Genomic DNA, 19,506 nt, shown 5'->3' with positions numbered 1-19,506 from the left:
GCATGTTAGCTAACTTGAAAACAAATTATATTTAAATAAACAAACAAACAAACATTTTAAAAATTTGAAAAGTAAGCCTATTTTTAGGCTCATTCCATTCAGGATCACATAATCGTCAGCTAGAGGAAACCAAGCGAGGTTAGTGCAGTTCTTGCATTACGTGTACAGTTTGCTGCCATAGCTCGGCAAACAAACACTACCACTGCCCGCCACCTCTTTTAACAACCCCGTTCTCCTTACCGTGAACTCCTCCCCCAGGCGCTTCCATCCTCCACACCACGTGCAGGAACCCAGCTTCTCCCCAGGCTGTGACGGCTCAGTCAGCTGTGGCGGGAAAGCAACGCCACCGGAAGCGAAGATACCGTGTGGGAGGACCCGGATGTACTGGGCGCAAACCTCCGCAGGAAGGACCCAGACTCCCGCCACAGGGCTGCGACCCCGTCGTTGGCCCTCTGCTCACACAGGGCGGCGGCGTCTTTGGAGTCTTCATCGTGTTGGTCCTTCCAGCACCTTTATGGCTTATTTACTTGAGGACAGGATGCAGCAGTGGGGCTGCCGGGAGGCTTGTGAGACGCGGAGAGGCAGATGGCCTCCAGATGGTGGAATCCCGCTACCAGACCGACGATGCGGGCTGACCCTCTAAAAGCGCCACGCCACGTCCTCCAGCCTGTGTCTGCCGTTCTTCCCTCCTCAGAGCACCTCATTAAAGAGCCTGACAATCTGAAAGGCTTGTTTTCCTTGCTCTCAGAACTTTATAATGTGGACTCCCAGCAAAAGAGAAAACCTCGTGAAACAGTCACCCACTTGTTTTAGGACATTTGGAAGAGAGGAGCCTCTGGAGACGTGCTCTCCCTGAGGTGAAAGCATATCTTTGATGCTTTTCAGAGGGAGCTGCCTGACTGAACGTCCCTGAGAGCAAATTCAGATGATTTTGTAAATAATCAGCCAGAGGAAGGCAAGTCTCTGGCGACAAGACCAGACCAGAAGCAGAAGCCTCTGCTCTAGATGAAGACCAACAGGTACCAGTGTTATTCCTAAACCCGGATCAAGATTTGGCGGGAGGGGAACCATAACAAATGACCAAGGGACCAGGATAAAGTAATTACACAGTGAAGAAACCTCAAATAATGATTTACCAGGGAATGACATAAATTGTGATTCTTAGCTGGTACCCCACCCCAATATCCAAACAGTTAATCTTCCTCCAATGGAGTATTTTTCATATCCCTCTTCTGCTCAGAAAGTTTTAGAGGCAAATTCAGGAGGGAGGGTAAATTACAACGCTCCTCTTGGTTGTTTCTGGTCCTATACAATCTGTCTCCTCCACAGCCAACTCCCCCTCTTCCACTTTATTCCAGCTCTCTATTTCCACCTCCGTGCTTCTGCTCAGGCCATGCCTCTTTGGAATGATCTTGCTCTCTTCTTACCTAGGCCATCTTTTATCCCTTAGAACATCACCCAAGTCCCACTTCTGTGGAACCATCCACAGCCACTCCTGTTTACATTTATTACTGAGGTCTTACAGTTCCTACTACCTCCACCCAGTATATGTATTTGTAAGTATACACAAATGAATGCCATTTTTTGTGATACTCTGTAATTATTCATATGTTTTCTCTCTCTCTTCTTCCAAGGAAAACACAAGTTCCGCATCAGGGCCCATATGTTTGATCTCTTTTATATCTCTCATAGCTCTTAGATGAAGGGTAAACTTCAGGGAAGATGACAGGAGGCATTCCTCAAACTACTCTTTGGGCAATTCTATTTCATGAGCAACAGTGACATCTAGTGGTTAGAAGGTTTCATGGCTTCTGACTTTTTAGTTATTGGACAAGACATTTATAGAGAAAATGTTGCAGATTATTTAATAAATCAAATTATTCCCATAACTTGTGCTTGCTTAAAAAGATATCTCAAATACATATTATTTTCTCTGCCTTCCAAGTGCCTTCCCCTAACCTTCTGTGGTCCAACGGCCCACAAACTGCTGTAAAGGGTCCCTGCATGTGCTTCTTGCAAACCACAACTTCCCTTTCCCGTAGGAAGATCACCAGAGCTTTCATGGCGATTATGTGATTTTTAATTCTCTGCTTCCTGTTAGGATAGAATTTTATGTGCATAAATATTTATTTTGGAAATAAAATATGTAATTGAGGAAGAAACTTGAGATGATAAATATGATAGCCAGAGTAGAAACTCATTTCAAAGCCAAATGGGAGAAAGGCAATGTGGTATAAGGAAAGCTTGTGGATTTTGGCTTCTGAGGGACTTGGGATCAAATGCCAATTCTTCCCATTAAAGTCACATAGTCGTTATGACAGACTGACACCCTTGGGACTCAGTTTCCGCATCCCAAACAGTGAGAGTGACATATACCTTGCCAGGCTGCTTTGGGGAGGATTAGAATCATGTAAAATAAAATTTTGGTCCAGAGTAGGTGGCCAATAAATGATAGTCAAATAATGATGATTATTTACATTTTACTAAGAATAATTGTCCTCATGTTTCCAATTCGATATTTTAAAATACCAAAATCCTGGCTTTTAAATTTTGAGTTGTCAGTAATTAATTTTTATTCCGATTAAAATTATTTCTCCATCATCTCTCTTGGTTTCAGATACTAAAACTTCAAAATAATGCATTTGGGGAAAATACTCTAAGTCTATGAAAATGAAATAGGAATTCTGATCTGTAGACATCACAATTTGAATGGTAATGAAGGGTTTAGAAGAACTGGAACAGACTGAAATTTTTATATAGAAACCTTGAAATTTTTTAACTCAAGTTATAAATTGTAAAGTTAATCTGGATTTGTGGAGGGAGAAAAAAGCTGTAGGAATGAATATGTAAACCAATTTATTGCAAGAAAATATTGTGAAGTGCTAACTTCTGTGGCCCTCCTGTGGGCAGAATGTGAATCACAATCACCCTTTTAAAATGTATATATTTTGTTGGAAAACAACATCTGAGTATTCTCTATTTTATCTGAAGCCTGAAGTAAAAAAGCAAGAGCTTGTTTCAGAAGTTCACCTTTCGTGCCTACTATTTGGAACTTGGCAAACTTGTTTCCATATAAGGAATGTTATATACCATGGTTTATTTCCCAGCCAGCCCCACAGATTAATGCCAGTTAGGATTCAACTATATACCTCCACAAATATTACTAGCCCAGGTAACAGCAATGGGCAGTGATATTTTATTAGGAATGTCAAAGAGCAATACAATATCTGAGTTGGAAGAAATTTGAGATCTCTATTTTAAATTCCACTTGAGTATACCAAAAACACACTTCTCCCCAGTTTCAGCTCTAGCAATGTGAGCAGATAATCCCCTCCTCACCTAGGACAGATGCAGTTATCTTCTCCTTTTGAGTGCTATAGAAACAGCAAGGCATAGGCAGGAGACCTGGGTTCTAATTCTCACTCTTTCATCTGTTACAGAAGAGGGAATAGGGGATGGGGGTGGGGGTTCCAAAATCTAAGGGAGTTAAATAAGGTCTATTTTGTACTCACATTAACAATCGTTATAGATTGGCTAGAGCTCTGTTCCAAGTCTTTGTATTCAGTGATGCAGGCTGAAGTAGCAGCCACTAACAACATCCTAGTCTGGTGGCAGAGGGAAAAAATAAATTGACTGCGATGGCTCAGAGTTTCTTGGAAGAGGCACAGGCCTCTTGCACTCACATTTGTCAGTCAAAACAAGTTATAGAATCAAGGCTAATGTCAGTGAAACAGTAAATGTACTCTTCTGTACTTCTCTGGATGGGCTCCAGAGAAGGGCATAGTAGGGAGGCACAGCAAATATTTTGAACAAATAATGAAATATACCCGCTTTTTTGAGTATAAACAGACCACTGTGGTCTTCTAAGATTGAATCCAAAACTTGAATATAATAATTCTCTCTAGCCTAAGCTCAGGATTAGGTAAGACTACTATTATATTATATGTGTGTGTATGTTAATACATACATGTTGTTATATCCTTTCCCAGACATTTAGTCCAATAGGTCTCATGTGGAGCTCTGATGTCTGTATTTTGTTTAATGCTCCAGTATTAAGAGGCATTCTGGTAAAGTTCTGATCAGTCAACTCCAAACCCAACCACACATCTCAGAAACCCAGAGAGCTTTTAGAGAGTACACACTTCTGGGCATTATGCCAAAGATTGCCAAAGATTCTGATTCAGTACAGCTGAGATAGAGTGTCAGATTCTGTATTTTTCAAAAATCCCCAGGAGATACTCTGATATAAAACTAAGCAGGGAACCCTTGAGCTTTAGGATCCTTTTTGGCAACAAAATTCTGCAATCTATAGTCAATAACTTCCCCTTTTGCAAGGAGAGCCAATTGCTGTTGTATTGTTTATGTAATAAACTTTGTTTTAAGCTTTATTACTTGTATCTCAATCTAATACAAATTTAGTTCACTGATTTTAACCAGGGAGGAACAGGTACTGATTTACTCATAAGAAAACATAATGAAAGTTTGCTCAGCTAGAGAAAGAGATGTGTGACATCTCAATCACTTTTAACCTAAATAGTCCTAGTTAATATACTTCCCTCGGGAAAAATTGTGTTGTTGTTCTTGTTGTTTAATACATAAAATTTGAAGAATAAGCCAAGTAGGTAACCCAGTTCAGACTATCAGTGCTAAAATAATTCACGCCATACTACTGCTGTTCCTCATGCTGAAGTCTTTCAGTCTTCTGCAGAAGTTTCTGTAGTACCAGAATCCAGTCTTCCAAGAAACATAGAATCAGTCATAGGTGTTCCAGAACAGAAAAAGGAAAAGTAGCCTATAGTAGCTACTGTTGAGATGTAGCTGTTCCTCAGATTTACAAGTTTTCCCAGGTCTCCTCCTTCCTTAATTAGGATAGTCAAGTGTTTGGTGCTGCAAGGAAGAAAACCAATTAGTACTTCTCTTTGGCCACACATAGAATTTCAGAACAGATGGACCGGGATACCAAATACTGCTGGAGATTTTAATTTTTTTTCTTGCTAAATTTAAAATGCTATTACAATACTAAGTTTGTTAAGAATTTAAAGCCAAGTGTTAAAAAGTGCCCTTTCACTCTTTGAGAAGTAATAGAACATTAACACATGACCTCAGAATAGAGATGGTATGTAGGAAACCACCCACCCACACATGCTACAAGTATATCTAACATTTGAATTCAGTAACTTTCCTGTTTACAGCCACAGCACAAGACCTTCTGCTGTATTGATCATGCTCTTTTATTTTCTGTATTTTCTGATGCTTTGAGGTCTTGGGGCCTTGCTGACCCTGAAGGAACTGCCCCTCCCAGTGTTAGCTAATTCCTAGAGATAGCAAAGAATTCATCCTGGAGTGCTCCTTTCATGTGTGAACAAATCCAGAGCCTGTACCTTCAAACATCTCCTTAATTAGGCTATCACATGCTGAACAAGCCACTATCCCCCTGCCCTAATTACCCCAAGACCAATACCAGACAACTAGAGACAGCCAGCCCCTAACCCCCAGAATCTGATGAAATTATTCAAACTAGTCGATTCTAGGCCTGCTTATCCTGTTTTGCTATACCTTTCCCATGGAAACCACAGTGAAGTCTCTTGTGCAGTTTCCCCTGATTTCTCTGCCTCCTGGCCAGCTTTGGTACTTCCCTGTGTCCCCTGAGTGGAGTGGCATGCCTCATTTTTCTGGGGATCTATGAGTATAAACTTCTTTCTTCATGACAATCATTTCCATATCTGGATGTTTTACCATACCTGATTAAAACAAATCCTAGGTACATTTTGAGCTGCAGCCCCCTCCCCCCAATCTCATTAACTGTTTGGCAAATTAGCTTCCATTAGTAAATGTATTACTGATCTAATACTTTTTGACAATATTCAGAGGTTTCCTTGAGATACGTTTTCCTTTTAAGGTGAAACTTCAGGAGAGAGGAAAATTCAACTCCATTGAGACTGTTTTGGAATGAATCACTCTATATCCCTTAGGAAAAATTAGTAAAATCTAAGTACATTAAGCTAGATTCATGATATACAGAAGTCTCTACAATCTGTTTTTGATATGAATAAAATACTGTGAGTCATCTAAGGAAAAGTAATTTTCCCTCTTGTGAATTAAAAATGATTTCAGAAACCTTTATAAAACTCAGAAGGAAAAAGTATTGCTTCTATCAACTTGCCTGATTGTTCACTTAGAGGTCCTGTGATTTAATTGTGTAATTTATTTACAGAAGGAGCTATTAACAAGCAAGTGGTCCCCACGTGTGACTAGCTGCTGTTTCTTTGCATGGAGGAAATTAATCTTGTGGCCAGTTATACCTTTCCTTTTAATTGATGTTTAAATGAAAATGGAATTGATGGCCTATTGATGGATGAAATACATTTATGAGTGCCTGGCTGTCTGGCTGGGATATTTTACACACCAGAGCTACATTAATGTAATCTTTCATAAATTCATATTATGAAATGTTTATATTTTGAAGTAAAAGCATCTTTGTCCCTGAGAAGTTATTTTTCCTCCATTTAGAAGAGAAACTTAAAAAAAAGTTCTATATATAAAACAACCAAAGATAGAACCACAGTGCTCATTACTTTATGCAATGGATCTCAAACTATAATTTGCATTGAATCACTTGTAGAGCTTGTTAAAATGTATATTCATGGTTCATACTCTACAGAGACTCCAATTCAATAATCTGAGCAGAGGATCCGGAATCTGCATTTTTATCAAGAAGCCTGCATCCTGACACAGGTGCTGCAAGAATCATAGTTTAATAATCACAGAGAAACCAGTAGCCTACCTTACGTCCTTCTAAAGACTCATCGTTGAGCCATGTCTACAATCAGCCATCAACTTTTGGGTTGTAAGGTATCTTCTAGTAGCAGCTTCTCTCTAAATGTTGGGCTGATAATATTTATTTTATATGTAGATAAGTATATACATGTATCTCCATATAGATGTATCATTAATACCTCCTCTTCAAATGCATACATAAATGGATAAAAACTCCTAATCAGTCACTGAATGACTATCCAAGTTAAGGCAAACTAAATACTTTGAATCTCAGTTTCCTCATCTTTAAAATGGTTTACAATGCTGCCTCATAGAATTATGGTGAGGATTGAAGGAGCAAATATATATACAATGCATTTAGCTCAATAGCTAGTGAAGAATAAAAAGTTCAGTAAATAATATTAGTGTTAAAGTATAGGGACGAAGACAGTACAATCCTGTGATGTAAAGAAGTTGCATTATGATTTCTAGAGCTCTTTCACCTACATTATGTCATTACATTCTCACAATGTGTATGTGAAATAGAGGGTATAGGATATGTTCCGATTTATAAGTAAGATTCAACTTCTGACTGCTGTCATGAGCGTTTGCTCACAGACTGAGTAAAACAAAATATGAGCCTCAATGCAGCTGAAAGAGTAGGACTTTCTTTTGCCTTTTGAATCCAAGAAATTAGTGTGCCCCAGAATGCCGCTGTAAAGTAAGAGTTCATGGTGACTTTCAAATTTATAGCTCACTGGTTAAGAGCTTAAGGTTTTAAGGGCACCTGGGTGGCTTAGGTGTCTGACTCTTGATCTTTGCCAGGCCATAATCTCGTGGTTTGTGAGATCAAGCCCCATGTCAAGCGCTGCACTGACAGCGTGGAGCCTACTTGGGATTCTCTCTCTCTCTGCCCCTCCCCTGCTCACTGGCTTGCACTCTCTCTCTTTCTCGAAATAAATATTTTTTTAAAAAGAGTTTAGGTTTTAGAATAGACAAATTTGGTTCCACCACTTTAATAGTTGTGTTAACAATGTTATTTAAGTCTTCAAAGCTTCAAGTTCCTCTTGTAAAAATAAGGCTAATAAAGCAATGACTAAATAAGATCATTTGCATAGTAGTAATAATATCTAATATTTATTGAAGCTTCCATAAAACACTTTTCACAGTGCACAGCAGGGTAATGCTCAAAACAGAGCTGGTGTATAAGCCACCCATTCACGTATGCTACAAGCACCACTAATGTTTGGAGCTCTTATTACAGTTGCCAACTCAAAGAGTAAAACAATGAATTTGTTCCTAATGTGAAAAGATAGCTAATGGACAAATGATTAGTCACCATTATAAGTACTTACTTTATTAGAAAACAGAGCAAACATGTAGAGAGTCCCAGATCAGAAAATAACTCTATGGCAAGGTCAGCTTTCTGCCCTGTGCAAGACCTTGTCTCTTCTCTAGAGATTTCTATGATGCTTTCATTTTACTCCAAAGAAAGACTTTCACTTGGGGAATTCCTTTATAGCGTTCCATGGTTTTATCCCGAATGCTCTTAGTCTGGAAAATTACTTTGTATTCTTATGTTTAATATTCTGAGTTTCTGTTAAAGATGGAAGTTTTGCTGAGTTAAAGGATCACACAGTTCTTACAGGTCCCAATTTGGCACCAAACTTTAATCTTTTGTGGCTTTGAGTTAGTCTTGGCAGAGCACTTCTAGAGTAGGAGGATTTTTAATGTTTTTTTTTTTTTTAACAAGGCACTTTAAAGTGTTCATTTAGGCTCAGACCAAAGTAAACTGACCACTCTATTCCCATGAATTTTAGAGGGACAAGGGTTAGAATTCACGGGAAAATGTGGTAAGCAAACCTACTGAGAATTTAGTTGATATTGTGGGTTGATACTATAAAGCAGAAGGAAGACTATGGTGTTACTAAAAGAAACTTTCTCACAAAGACTTTTTTTTTTAACTTTCCACTACGCTATGCTCCCATAATACTAGAGGTGTTTTGAATATATAAATATACATGTATACATAAACACACACACACACACACACACACATATATACTTTGTACCAATGCCAAAAGTTGAGTGATAAAAATTGATACTTTCCTAAATATGAAATCATAAAATGAACTTCCAGTATAAAAGAATAACTCTAAAATTTTTATTGAAAATGGCAGTGAAAATTTTAAAGTCTAACATGACAGTGAAGAACCATAATTTTCCAAACACTGTCAGCTGCTAATAGATCCTACAGTGACTATACAGCATATTTGCTTTGCTAAGTAGACATTGATCTGAAGTAAGTGAAAGACAGTAATATTTTCTCACAATACTTTTTTCTCTTCTACATAGCTTTTCTTATTATGTATTATGTCTGAAAACTATATATGATTTTGGAACTTTTCATCGTCAGGAATATTTGAGATGGAAAACTGATATTCTGCTTTTAATTCTTGCTCATAAGTTGTGATCAATTTCCGATGAGACTTTTTCTTGAGAGAACTCATATCTCAAATATAGTTTAAAGGTTAAAAATTAAATATGTCTTATAATGGTAACATTGTTTATTATTATGATAAATTTTAGTATCCAATAATTCTATAAAGATTAAAAGAATAATACTACTTTATTTCTACTGTATTCTATCTTTTGAATCATGTAGTCATTATTTTTCAAAATCTTCTTAAATCTATCTAGCTAAGGTAGCTTTTCTACTATTAACACCTCAGTGAAGTTTCTTATTTTGTTAACTATTCTTTTTTATTGAGACATAATTGACATATAGCATTGTATAAATGTAAAGTGTTGATTTGATACATTTATGTGTTGCAATATGATTCCCACTATAGCTTTAGCTAATACCTCCATCATAACACAAAATTATAATTTCATTTTGTGTTTAGAACATTTAAGATGTAGTGTCTTAAGTTTAATGACTCCACCTTGTTGCATTCACTTAATAAGTATTTACTGTAATCCTTAAGAAAAAGCTAATTATCCCATCTGGGCTTCAAATAAAGTGATTTTAATGAGTAAAAAAAGTCTAGTCTCTTAGCAACCCTGAAGTATGTAATACAGTATCATTGACTGTAATCACAATGCTGTGCATTAAATCTCAAGAATTTATTCATCTTCTAACTGCAAGTTTGCACTCTGTGACCAATATCTTCCTGATTACCCCACCTCCCAGCCACTAGAAACAACTATTCTATTCTGTTTCTAAGAATTCAGCTTTTTTGGGTTCCATTTTTTAGTGAGATATGTCTTTCTTTGTCTGACTTATCTCACTTAGCATAATGCCCTCAAAGCCAAATGGCAGGATTTCCTTCTTTGTCACAGTTGAATAATATTCCATTTTATACATTTACCACATCTTCTTTAGGGATACTTAGATTGTCTCCATGTCTTGGCTATTGTAAGTAATGCTGCAATAAACATGGGAGTACAGATATCTTTTCAATATACTGTTTTCATTTCCTTTGGATATATACCCAGAAGTAGAATGCTGGATCATTAGGTAGTTCTATTTTAATATTTTCAGGGAACTTCATAATGTTTTCCATAATGACTGAACCAATTTACATTCCTGCCCTTGTCTTGTTCTTGATCTTAGAGGAAAAGCTTTTAAACTGTGACCATTGAGTATGATGTTAGCTGTGGGCCTAACATACATGGATTTTATTATGTTGAAGTACATTTTCTTCTACATCCAATTTGTTGAGAGCTTTTATCATGAAAGAGGTTGAATTTTGTCTACTACTTTTTCTATTATGCATCTATTGAGCTGATCATATTATTTTTATCATTTGTTCTATTATTGTGATGTATCACATTTATTGATTGGGATATAATTAACCATCCTTACATCCCAGGGATGGATCCCACCTGATCATGGTATATGATCCTTTTGTTGTTGTTGTTTTGTTTTTCTTAAACATTAATCAAAATGGCTAGCATTTATTCATCATTCATGTTATATCAGGTTGAGTGTTTAACATGGATTACTAGGGCTTATAAAAACCCTGGTATATAATCATTTTAATGTCCTGTTGAATTAGGTTTGCTAGTATTTTGTTGAGAATTTTTGCATTTCTATTCAAAAAGGATATTGCCCTGTAGTTTTCTTTCTTATAGTATCCTCATCTAGCTTTAGTATCAGGGTAATGCTGTCCTGTAAAATGAGCTTGGAAGTGTTCCCTCCTATTTAATTTTTTGAAATAGTTTGAGAAGGATTGGTGTTACTTCTTCTTAAGTGTTTGGTAGAACTTAAGGGAAACCATCTGGTCCTGGGCTTTTCTTTGTTGGGACATTTTTGATTATTGATTCAGTCCCTTTGCTATTTAATTATTCAGTAGGTTATATTTTTTCTAGAAATGTATTCATTTCTTCTAAGTTATCCAGTTTGTTGGTGTTCAATTATTGTTTATTTTATAATTGTTTCTTTTTATCTTTTGTATTTCTGTGGTGTCAGTTATAATATCTCCTCTTTCATTTCTGGTTTTACACATTTTAATCTTCTCTCTTTTTTTTTTCTTAGTATAGCTACTGTTTGTCAACCTTGTTTATCTTTTCAAGAAACCAGATTCTAGATTCTTTTGCCTTTGCTACTGTTTTTCCAGTCTCAATTTCATTTATTTTCATTCTGATTTCTGTTATTTCCTTCCTTCTGCTAACTTTGGGTTTGGTTTATTCTTTTTCTAGTTCCTAATAGTGTACAGTTAGGTTGTTCATTTGAGATATTTCTTTTTCTTGTTTTTTTTTTTTTTTCTTTTGAGCGAGAGAGAGAGCAGAGGAGGGACAGAGAGAAAGAGAATCCCAAGCAGGCTCCACGCCATCAGTGTAGAGCCTGACGTGGGGCTCAGTCCCACAACTCTGAGACTGTGACCTGATCTGAGACCCAAGAGTCAGATGCATAACCAAAGCAACCCAAGAATCCTGAGATCTTTCTTTCTCTTTTTTTTTTTTAAATTTTTTTTTTATTTTTCAACGTTTTTTTTTTATTTATTTTTGGGACAGAGAGAGACAAAGCATGAACGGGGCAGGGGCAGAGAGAGAGGGAGACACAGAATCGGAAACAGGCTCCAGGCTCCGAGCCATCAGCCCAGAGCCTGACGCGGGGCTCGAACTCACGGACCGCGAGATCGTGACCTGGCTGAAGTCGGACGCTTAACCGACTGCGCCACCCAGGCGCCCCTGATCTTTCTTTCTCTTAATGTAAGCATTTACCACTTTAAACTTTTCTTGTAGAACTGCTTTTGCTGCATCTTATAAGTTTTTGGTATATCGTGTTCCATTTCATTTGTTTCAGGATATTTTTGGATTTCTCTTTTGATTTTTCTTTAATCCATTTGTTGTTTAGGAGTATGTTGTTTAATTTACACACCTTCATGAATTTTCTAGTTTTTCTCCATTATTTCTAATTTTATACTATTGTCAGAAAAGATGCTTGTATCATTTCAGTTTTCTTAAATTTGTTAAGACTTGTTTTATGAGTGTACATATGATGTAACCTGGAAAATGTTTTATGTGCACTTGAGAAGAATATGTATTCCACTGCTATTGTGTGGAATATAATGCAGATGTCTGTTAGGTCCATTAGATCTAAAGTTCCAGTCCGTTGTTTCAGTATTGATTTTCTGTCTGGATGATCTATCCATTGTTGAAAGTGGAGTATTAAAGCCTCCAACTATAATTGTGCCATTGTCTATTTTTCCCCTTACATTTATTAGTACTTAATATATTTGGGTGTTCCAGTGTTGAGTGCATAAATATTTACAGTTTTTATTCCCTCTTAATGAATTGACCCCTTTATCATTATATAATGGTCTTCTTTATTGCTTGTTACAGTTTATGACTTAAAGTCTATTTTGTCTGATATAAGTATAGCCACCCCTAATTTCCAAATGCATGGAATATCCATTTTCATCCCTTCACTTTGAGCTTATGTGTGTCCTTAGAGGTGAAGTGAATCTCTTGTAGGCAGCATATAGTTTGGTCTTGTTTTTTTAATTGTTTTTTCATTCAGCCACTCTGTGCCTTTTGATTACAGAATTGAAAACATTTAAGTAATCATTAATGGATACTTACTTCCTGATGCCATCTTTTTTAATTGTTTTCTGGCAGTGTTGCAGTTCCTTTGTTCCTTTCTTCCTCTCTTTCTTCCTTCGTGAATTAATGATTTTTTCTGTAGTAGTATGGTTTCATTGCCTTCTCTTTGTCCTTTGTATACTTACTGTAGTTTTTTTTTTTTTTTTTTGCTTTGTGGTTACTGTGTGTTGCAATTAGGGAGGATCAACATAAAACATCTTCTGGATATAACAGTCTATTTGAAACAGATAGCAACTTTGATCACATACAAAAACTCCTCTCCCCAACATTTTATGTTTTAACATCATAATTTACCTCTTTTTATATTGTGTATCCAATAATTAATTATTACAGCTATAATTATTTTTAATACTTCTGATCTTAAATTTTACACTAGAGTTAAGTGATTAACAGACCATTGCATTACAGTATAGAGTATTCTGAATTTGACTATGTACATACTTTATCAGTATGTTTTATATTTTTATGTTAATTTTATATATTTGCTTCCTTTCATTTCAGTTTTAAGAATTCCTGTTAGCATTTCTTGTAAGGCAGGTCTAGTAATGACAAATTCCGTCAGCTTTTGTTTGTCTGGGAAAATCTAACTCTCCTTCATTTTGGAAGAACAACTTTGCCAGCTCAAGTATTCTTGGTTGGCAGTTTTTTTCTCTTCCTGTACTTTGAATATATTATCTTACTCCCTCCTTACCTGCAAGATTTCTGCTGAGAAATCCACTGATAGCCTTATGGGCATTCCCTTGTATGTGAAGAATTTGAATTTCTTCACTTCATGAACTTGGATGTCTAGATCTCTCCCTAGATTTGGTAAGTTCTCAGTCATTACTTCTTAAATTTGCTTTCTGTCCCTTTATCCCTCTCTTCTCCTTATAGGGCTCTAATAAGACCTGTATTGTTTCTATTAATGGTGTCCTATTATTCATATAGGCTTTCTTTTTCATTCTTTTTCTTTGTTCTCCTCTGACTGGTAATTTTATATGACCTACCTGTCTTCTACTTTATAGATTCTTTCTTCTGTTTGATACAGTGGTCTATTGATGCTTTCTATTGCATTTTTTTTTTAATTTTATTCATTTGTATTCTTCAGCTCCAGAATTTCTGTTTTTTGTTTTTATGATTTCTCTCACTGTTATACTTCTCATTTTGTTCAGGTATTGTTTTCCTGATTTTATTGAACTTTCTTTGTATTTTCTAATAATAGGTTACTTAGCTTCCTTGAAACAACTATTTTGAATTCTTAATCAAGCAAATTGTAGCTCTCCATTTCTTTGGGAAATGGAAAATCATTGTGTTCCTTTGGTGATGTCATGTTTCCTTGATTTTTCATGCTCCTTAAAGTCTTGGAATACTATCTGTATATTTAAAGTAACAGTCACCTCCTCCTGTCTACTGACTGGCTTAGGGATAAAAATACCTCCATCAGCAGTATTAGAGATTCTGAGGCATTCTTAGGCCTTTTCAATGGATATGCCTGCTCCCCACTTCTTGTCCCCTTGGAAATTCCTAAGATTGTATGCCTTCTCTTGCAAAGCCAGATGCTGACAGCTTCTTGTTTGCTTGCTTTCCCTAGAATAGTGCTCAGTTTTGTGTGTTGTCTCCCAGTCCTACAGAGTCAGGCAAGCTTTTTATGCATGTATATGCTCATTAGCTGTCTGCAGAGACTTGTTTCCACTACCCCCGGGGTTGGTGGGTGTGGGTAAGTCATGCAGAATGTTGGGGTGTCCCTGGGCCACCTAAGGGGAGATCTGCAGGCAAGATGTCCCCAGCAGCTCATGAGTTGGCTTCCTGCCATGCAGTTAATAGAATCTGCATTCCTTTTTTTATGTTCCATTCCAAGCCCTGGATGTTGTTCCCCAAGCCACTCCCTGCCCTGCAGTTATGTAGCATGCCTCAGTATTGTAGATGGGGTAAAAAAGAAATAGGTATCTTTAGCATCTTCCAACCCAGCTGAGAAAGTGACACTGTTTCTCTAACTTTCTTCAATCCATCCTATCTTAGAATTTTTTGCTCTAACAGTGTGCTGGAACTTTTCCACTGGACCCTTGGACTTCTACAAAGGCACTCTTATATATGAATGATTGTCTAGATTGGTGTGCTTTGAAAAGAAGATGGTAGAAAGCTCCTATTTCATCTTTTTGATCCCTGTCTAACTCTGACTTTGCTTTTTTTTTTTTTTAATAGTGATGTTACAATCACATTTTGTGTTAATTGATATGGGTTGTTTGCTGAAAAATGGCAAAATAAAACAAGTAGTTACATAATTTTAAAAAGGACACTAGGTGTTAATTGAGTTGTAAACACTGTGTTTAGTGCTGTTCAGTAAGGATTAAATGACTTAGCCAAAATTATAGGTGTATTGTGAATGGGGAATCCAGATTTTGAGTCTAGGCAGTTTGATTCTAGAACTATGCTTCTGAGTATGATAGCCTTTTGCAATATGTAACTACTTAAATTTGAATTAAATTATATAAATAGAAAATCATTTTTCTCACTGCTATATTGCAAGCGCCCAATAGCTACACATGCCTACTGGCTACCATATTCTGTTTGAACAGTAAACAGAATATTCCCATTTTTGCAGAAAGTTCTATTAGATGGCACCACTCTAGAAGGAAAATTCTGAGCATTTATACTGTACCATGTCACCTGTGCTTTTATATACCATTGTCAAATTATTAAAGCAAATTTATTCTCAAAGATTTAATTTTTCCTTCTGTGCAGATAACCATCACAAGTATCTCTCTAGCTTGGCAATTTTCCTAATTATCAGTACCACATTTCCATCTGTATGCCAGGTATGTTCACTTGGACAGTCCAGTATCAACCCAAACATATTTTTAAATTGAATATCACCTTTTCCCCAAAATCACCTCCCTCTATTGACTTGCCCATTTCCATCTTTGCTTCTCATTTATTTCAGATAATGAAGCTTAGTCATTGAATTTTTATTTTTTGTTCCTTCTTTATCGTTCTATGAATCTATATCCTGTCAACCTTCCCTTAAAAATGTCTCTCAAATATAATTTTTCTACTGCTATGACACTGCACCATAATGAATGTACTTGAATCTTATTTTTCCCCAAGTCCTTCCAGTCTACCCATGATATTAGATCAATAATACCAAATACCATATATATGCAATGGAGTATTACTCGGCAATCAAAATGAATGAAATCTTGCCATTTGCAACTACGTGGATGGAACTGGAAGCTATTATGCTAAGCGAAATTAGTCAGAGAAAGGCAAATACCATATGACTTCACTGCTTTGAGGCATTTAAGATACAAAAAAGGTGAAGATAAGGGAAGGGATACAAAAATAATATAAAAACAGGGAGGGGGACAAAACATAAGAGACTTAAATATAGAGAACAACAGAGGGTTGCTGGAGGGATTGTGGGGGGGTGGATGGACTAAATGGGTAAGGGGCATTAAGGAATCTACTCCTGAAATCACTGTTGCACTATATGTTAACTAACATGGATGTAAATTTAAAAATTAATTAATTTTTTAAAGAGTAATACCAAATACCAGTGGCTGTGTCCCTCTCATTGTCAGAAAATTATATTTGCCCTTAAAAATTGATTAAATGCCTTCTACAATCTTATCTACCTTATCTGTTTATCCATTTGTGCATAAACTGTTCATTCTAACCAGACTGGTCTCATTCCTCTGTTGTTACATAATTCACCTTTGCAATCCTAAAATATTCTTGTTCCTCCTCCACACATCTTCACTTATTGAGATCTTAACCATATTTTAAGGACTAACCTCAGGGCCCTTCTTATCCATGGAGCAAAACCATTTTAAGTCATAATGTTCTTTTCACTTGCTAGAGTAGTCACTCTATGTACTAGTTATCATATAAGCTCCTGTCTTACTGGGTGGATTAGGGTTCTTCAGAGTAACAGAACCAATAGGATATATATATCCCATTGGGTTTATCTGTATATATGGGCATCTGTATATCTGGCTGTGTGTGTGTGTGTGTGTGTGTGCGTGTGCGCGCGCGCACGTGTGTGTGTGTGTGTGTGGAGAGAGAGAGATTGATTTTAAGGCATTGACTTACATAAGTATGGTGACTGGCAAGTCTGAAATCCTCAGGGCAGTCTAGAAGGATGGAAATTCTAGGAAGAAGTTGATGTTTTGAGACTGAAGGCCGTCTAAAGCCAGAATTTTTTCCTCTTCAGAAGACCTCAGCCTTTTCTCTTAATTCCTTTAACTGATTGGATGAAGACTACCTACATTATGAAGGGTGATCTGCTTTACTAAGACTCTACTAATTTAAGTGTTAATTACATCTAAAAAGTACTTTCACAAAAACAGTTAGATGGGTATTTAATCAAACAACTAGATGCCATTGCCTAGCCAAATTGATACATAAAATCAACCATCTCTTTGGATTTACATATTTTTAGAGCTCTTAACTCTACAGTCCAGCTAGACATATGAGGGGAAAAAGGAACAGCATTTGAGAAATTGCAGTATATAAATATTACAGGATATGAAAACAGTTGGAGCTTGTGAAGAGTATAAAACACTCCTCCATTTCAGAAAGAAGAGCTTTATGAAGAAAAAGGAAACAAAAAAAATTTTCTGAAATTTGTTCATATACAACAATAATCTCCCTACTAATACTTTCTACTACTAGTAGTATGTTCCTTTCGGTGTTTCTATAAAGTTCATATCTTCTTTTATCTAATCAGAAATCCTGTGTTTTCCATCCAACCAGTCTCTTTTAGCTATGCATCAGATTATTCTAATCCAGCCTGCTTAATTAAGTGCCACTCAAAAAATTTATTTCCGTAGTGATATTTTGTCATATGACTTTCCCTCTTGGCATATGAAGTCAGAATTTTTTTTAAAAGCAAGATCCCTTGTAAACAAAATATTTCTTTCTAATTTTATATTTCTTTGTATCCTCTGTATTACTTGATATGATAACCTCTGCATAGTTATTAATTGGTAAGGATTGGCTGACTGACAGGTTCTGCTTTGGCTACATAAGGTGTTCTGAGTTCTATTCTCACATTACCTATTGATTTTTGGATATTACTACTTGATTATCTCATCAGTATCTCACACCTGACATGTTTCAAACCAATCCCCTGTTCCTTTTGAAACATTGGGTGATATGGAAGAACAAAAGTACAGCCATCATGACCATCCTATATCTTCCCATATAATGATGACCTCCACACTGTCCTGTTATTTTCTTTCATCTTGTATTCCTTTGCCTCAGTGCACTTTTTCTCTCTACCATATAAATCATACTCTCTCTGCCTGGGATACTCTTCTTGATCTCTATATGGCAACTTCCTTCTTGTAATTCACCTTAAACATTATCTTCTATAAGAGGCTTTCTCTGACTAGACAGTATATCTACTACATTATTCTTTACGATATTGCCCTGTTTTAATTCTATGGCTAAAACTTACCAGTATGTCATTTTTAAAAATGTACTCCACGCAAGACACCTGGGGGGCTCAGTCGGTTAAGTGTCCAACTTCAGCTCAGGTCATGAGCTCAAGGTCTGTAAGTTTGAGCCCTGCGTCAGGCTCTGTGCTGTCAGTTCAGAGCCCGGAACTTGTTTTGGATTCTGTCTCTCTCTCTCTCTCTCTCTCTCTCTCTCTCTCTCTCTCTCTCCCCCTCCCCAACTCACGCTCTGTCTCTATCAAAAAATGAATAAACAGTAAAAAAAAAATTTTTTCATAAATAAATAAAATGCAGTCCATGCAATTCTGATACCAGAGGTCCTTTGTTCACACTTTAAAACCTTGCTGTGGATAGTAGATAAGAACAATGTGTTACCATCACACTGCATTTTTAACTTTATTTTTATATTCTTAGTTTTAACAGAAAGAAAACTTCCTCTAGAGAATTAGTGCCTTCTATTTACCAAGACTTTTTGTTAAATACTTTAGAGTTGTGCTTCTCCAAATTTTACGTGCACACAAACCACTTGGAGAATCTTGTTAAAATATTCAGTAATTCTAGAGTGGGATCCAAATTCTGCATTTCCGGAATGGATTTTAATTTTTTTTAATGTTTTATTTATTTTTGAGAGAGAGAGAGAGAGAGATTGAGCAGGGAAGGGGCAGAGAGAGAAGGGGACAGAGGGTCCAAAGAGGGCTCTATGCCAACAGCAGAGAGCCCGACATGGGGCTCAAACTCACAAATCGTGAGATCATGACCTGAGTGAAGTTAGTCATTCAACCGACTGAGCCACCTTGGCACCCTCTGGAATGGATTTTAAAAAGTATGATTCAGTACAGCCATTGTAGAAAACAATATGGAAGTTTCTCAAAATATTAAAAACAGAACTACCATATGATCCAGCAGTTACCTTTCTGGGTATATATCAGAAGGAAGTCAAATCACTATCTTGACATATCTCTACCCCCATGTTCATTGCAGCATTATTTACAAAAGCCAAGAAATGGAAGCAACCTAAGGGTCCATCAACAGATGAATGAATAAAGAAAATGTGGTGTGTATTCACACACACATACATACACACACACACACACACACACACATACACATACATACACATACACACATGATGGAATATTATTCAGCCATAAAAAAGGAAGTCCTCACGAAAGGAAAAACCAATTTATGATGAGTCTTGAAGGAA

General features: G+C 36.5%; 1 protein-coding gene across 1 annotated transcript in view; it reads left to right on the top strand.

The window, feature by feature from the left end:
- The first annotated feature begins 336 nt into the window (after positions 1–336).
- Positions 337–19,506, top strand: part of ABCB5 (ATP binding cassette subfamily B member 5) — a 139,424-nt gene continuing 120,254 nt past the window's right edge. Inside the window, exon 1 of the mRNA XM_058724866.1 lies at positions 337–1,019. The gene's annotated coding sequence lies outside the window, so the exon portion shown is untranslated. The remainder of the gene's footprint in view (positions 1,020–19,506) is intronic.

The sequence above is a fragment of the Neofelis nebulosa genome, chromosome 4 (genome assembly GCF_028018385.1).
Source record: "Neofelis nebulosa isolate mNeoNeb1 chromosome 4, mNeoNeb1.pri, whole genome shotgun sequence".
Lineage (NCBI taxonomy): Eukaryota > Metazoa > Chordata > Mammalia > Carnivora > Felidae > Neofelis > Neofelis nebulosa.
Note: the sequence above shows the minus strand (reverse complement) of the source record. Positions and strands in the feature narration are given on the sequence as shown.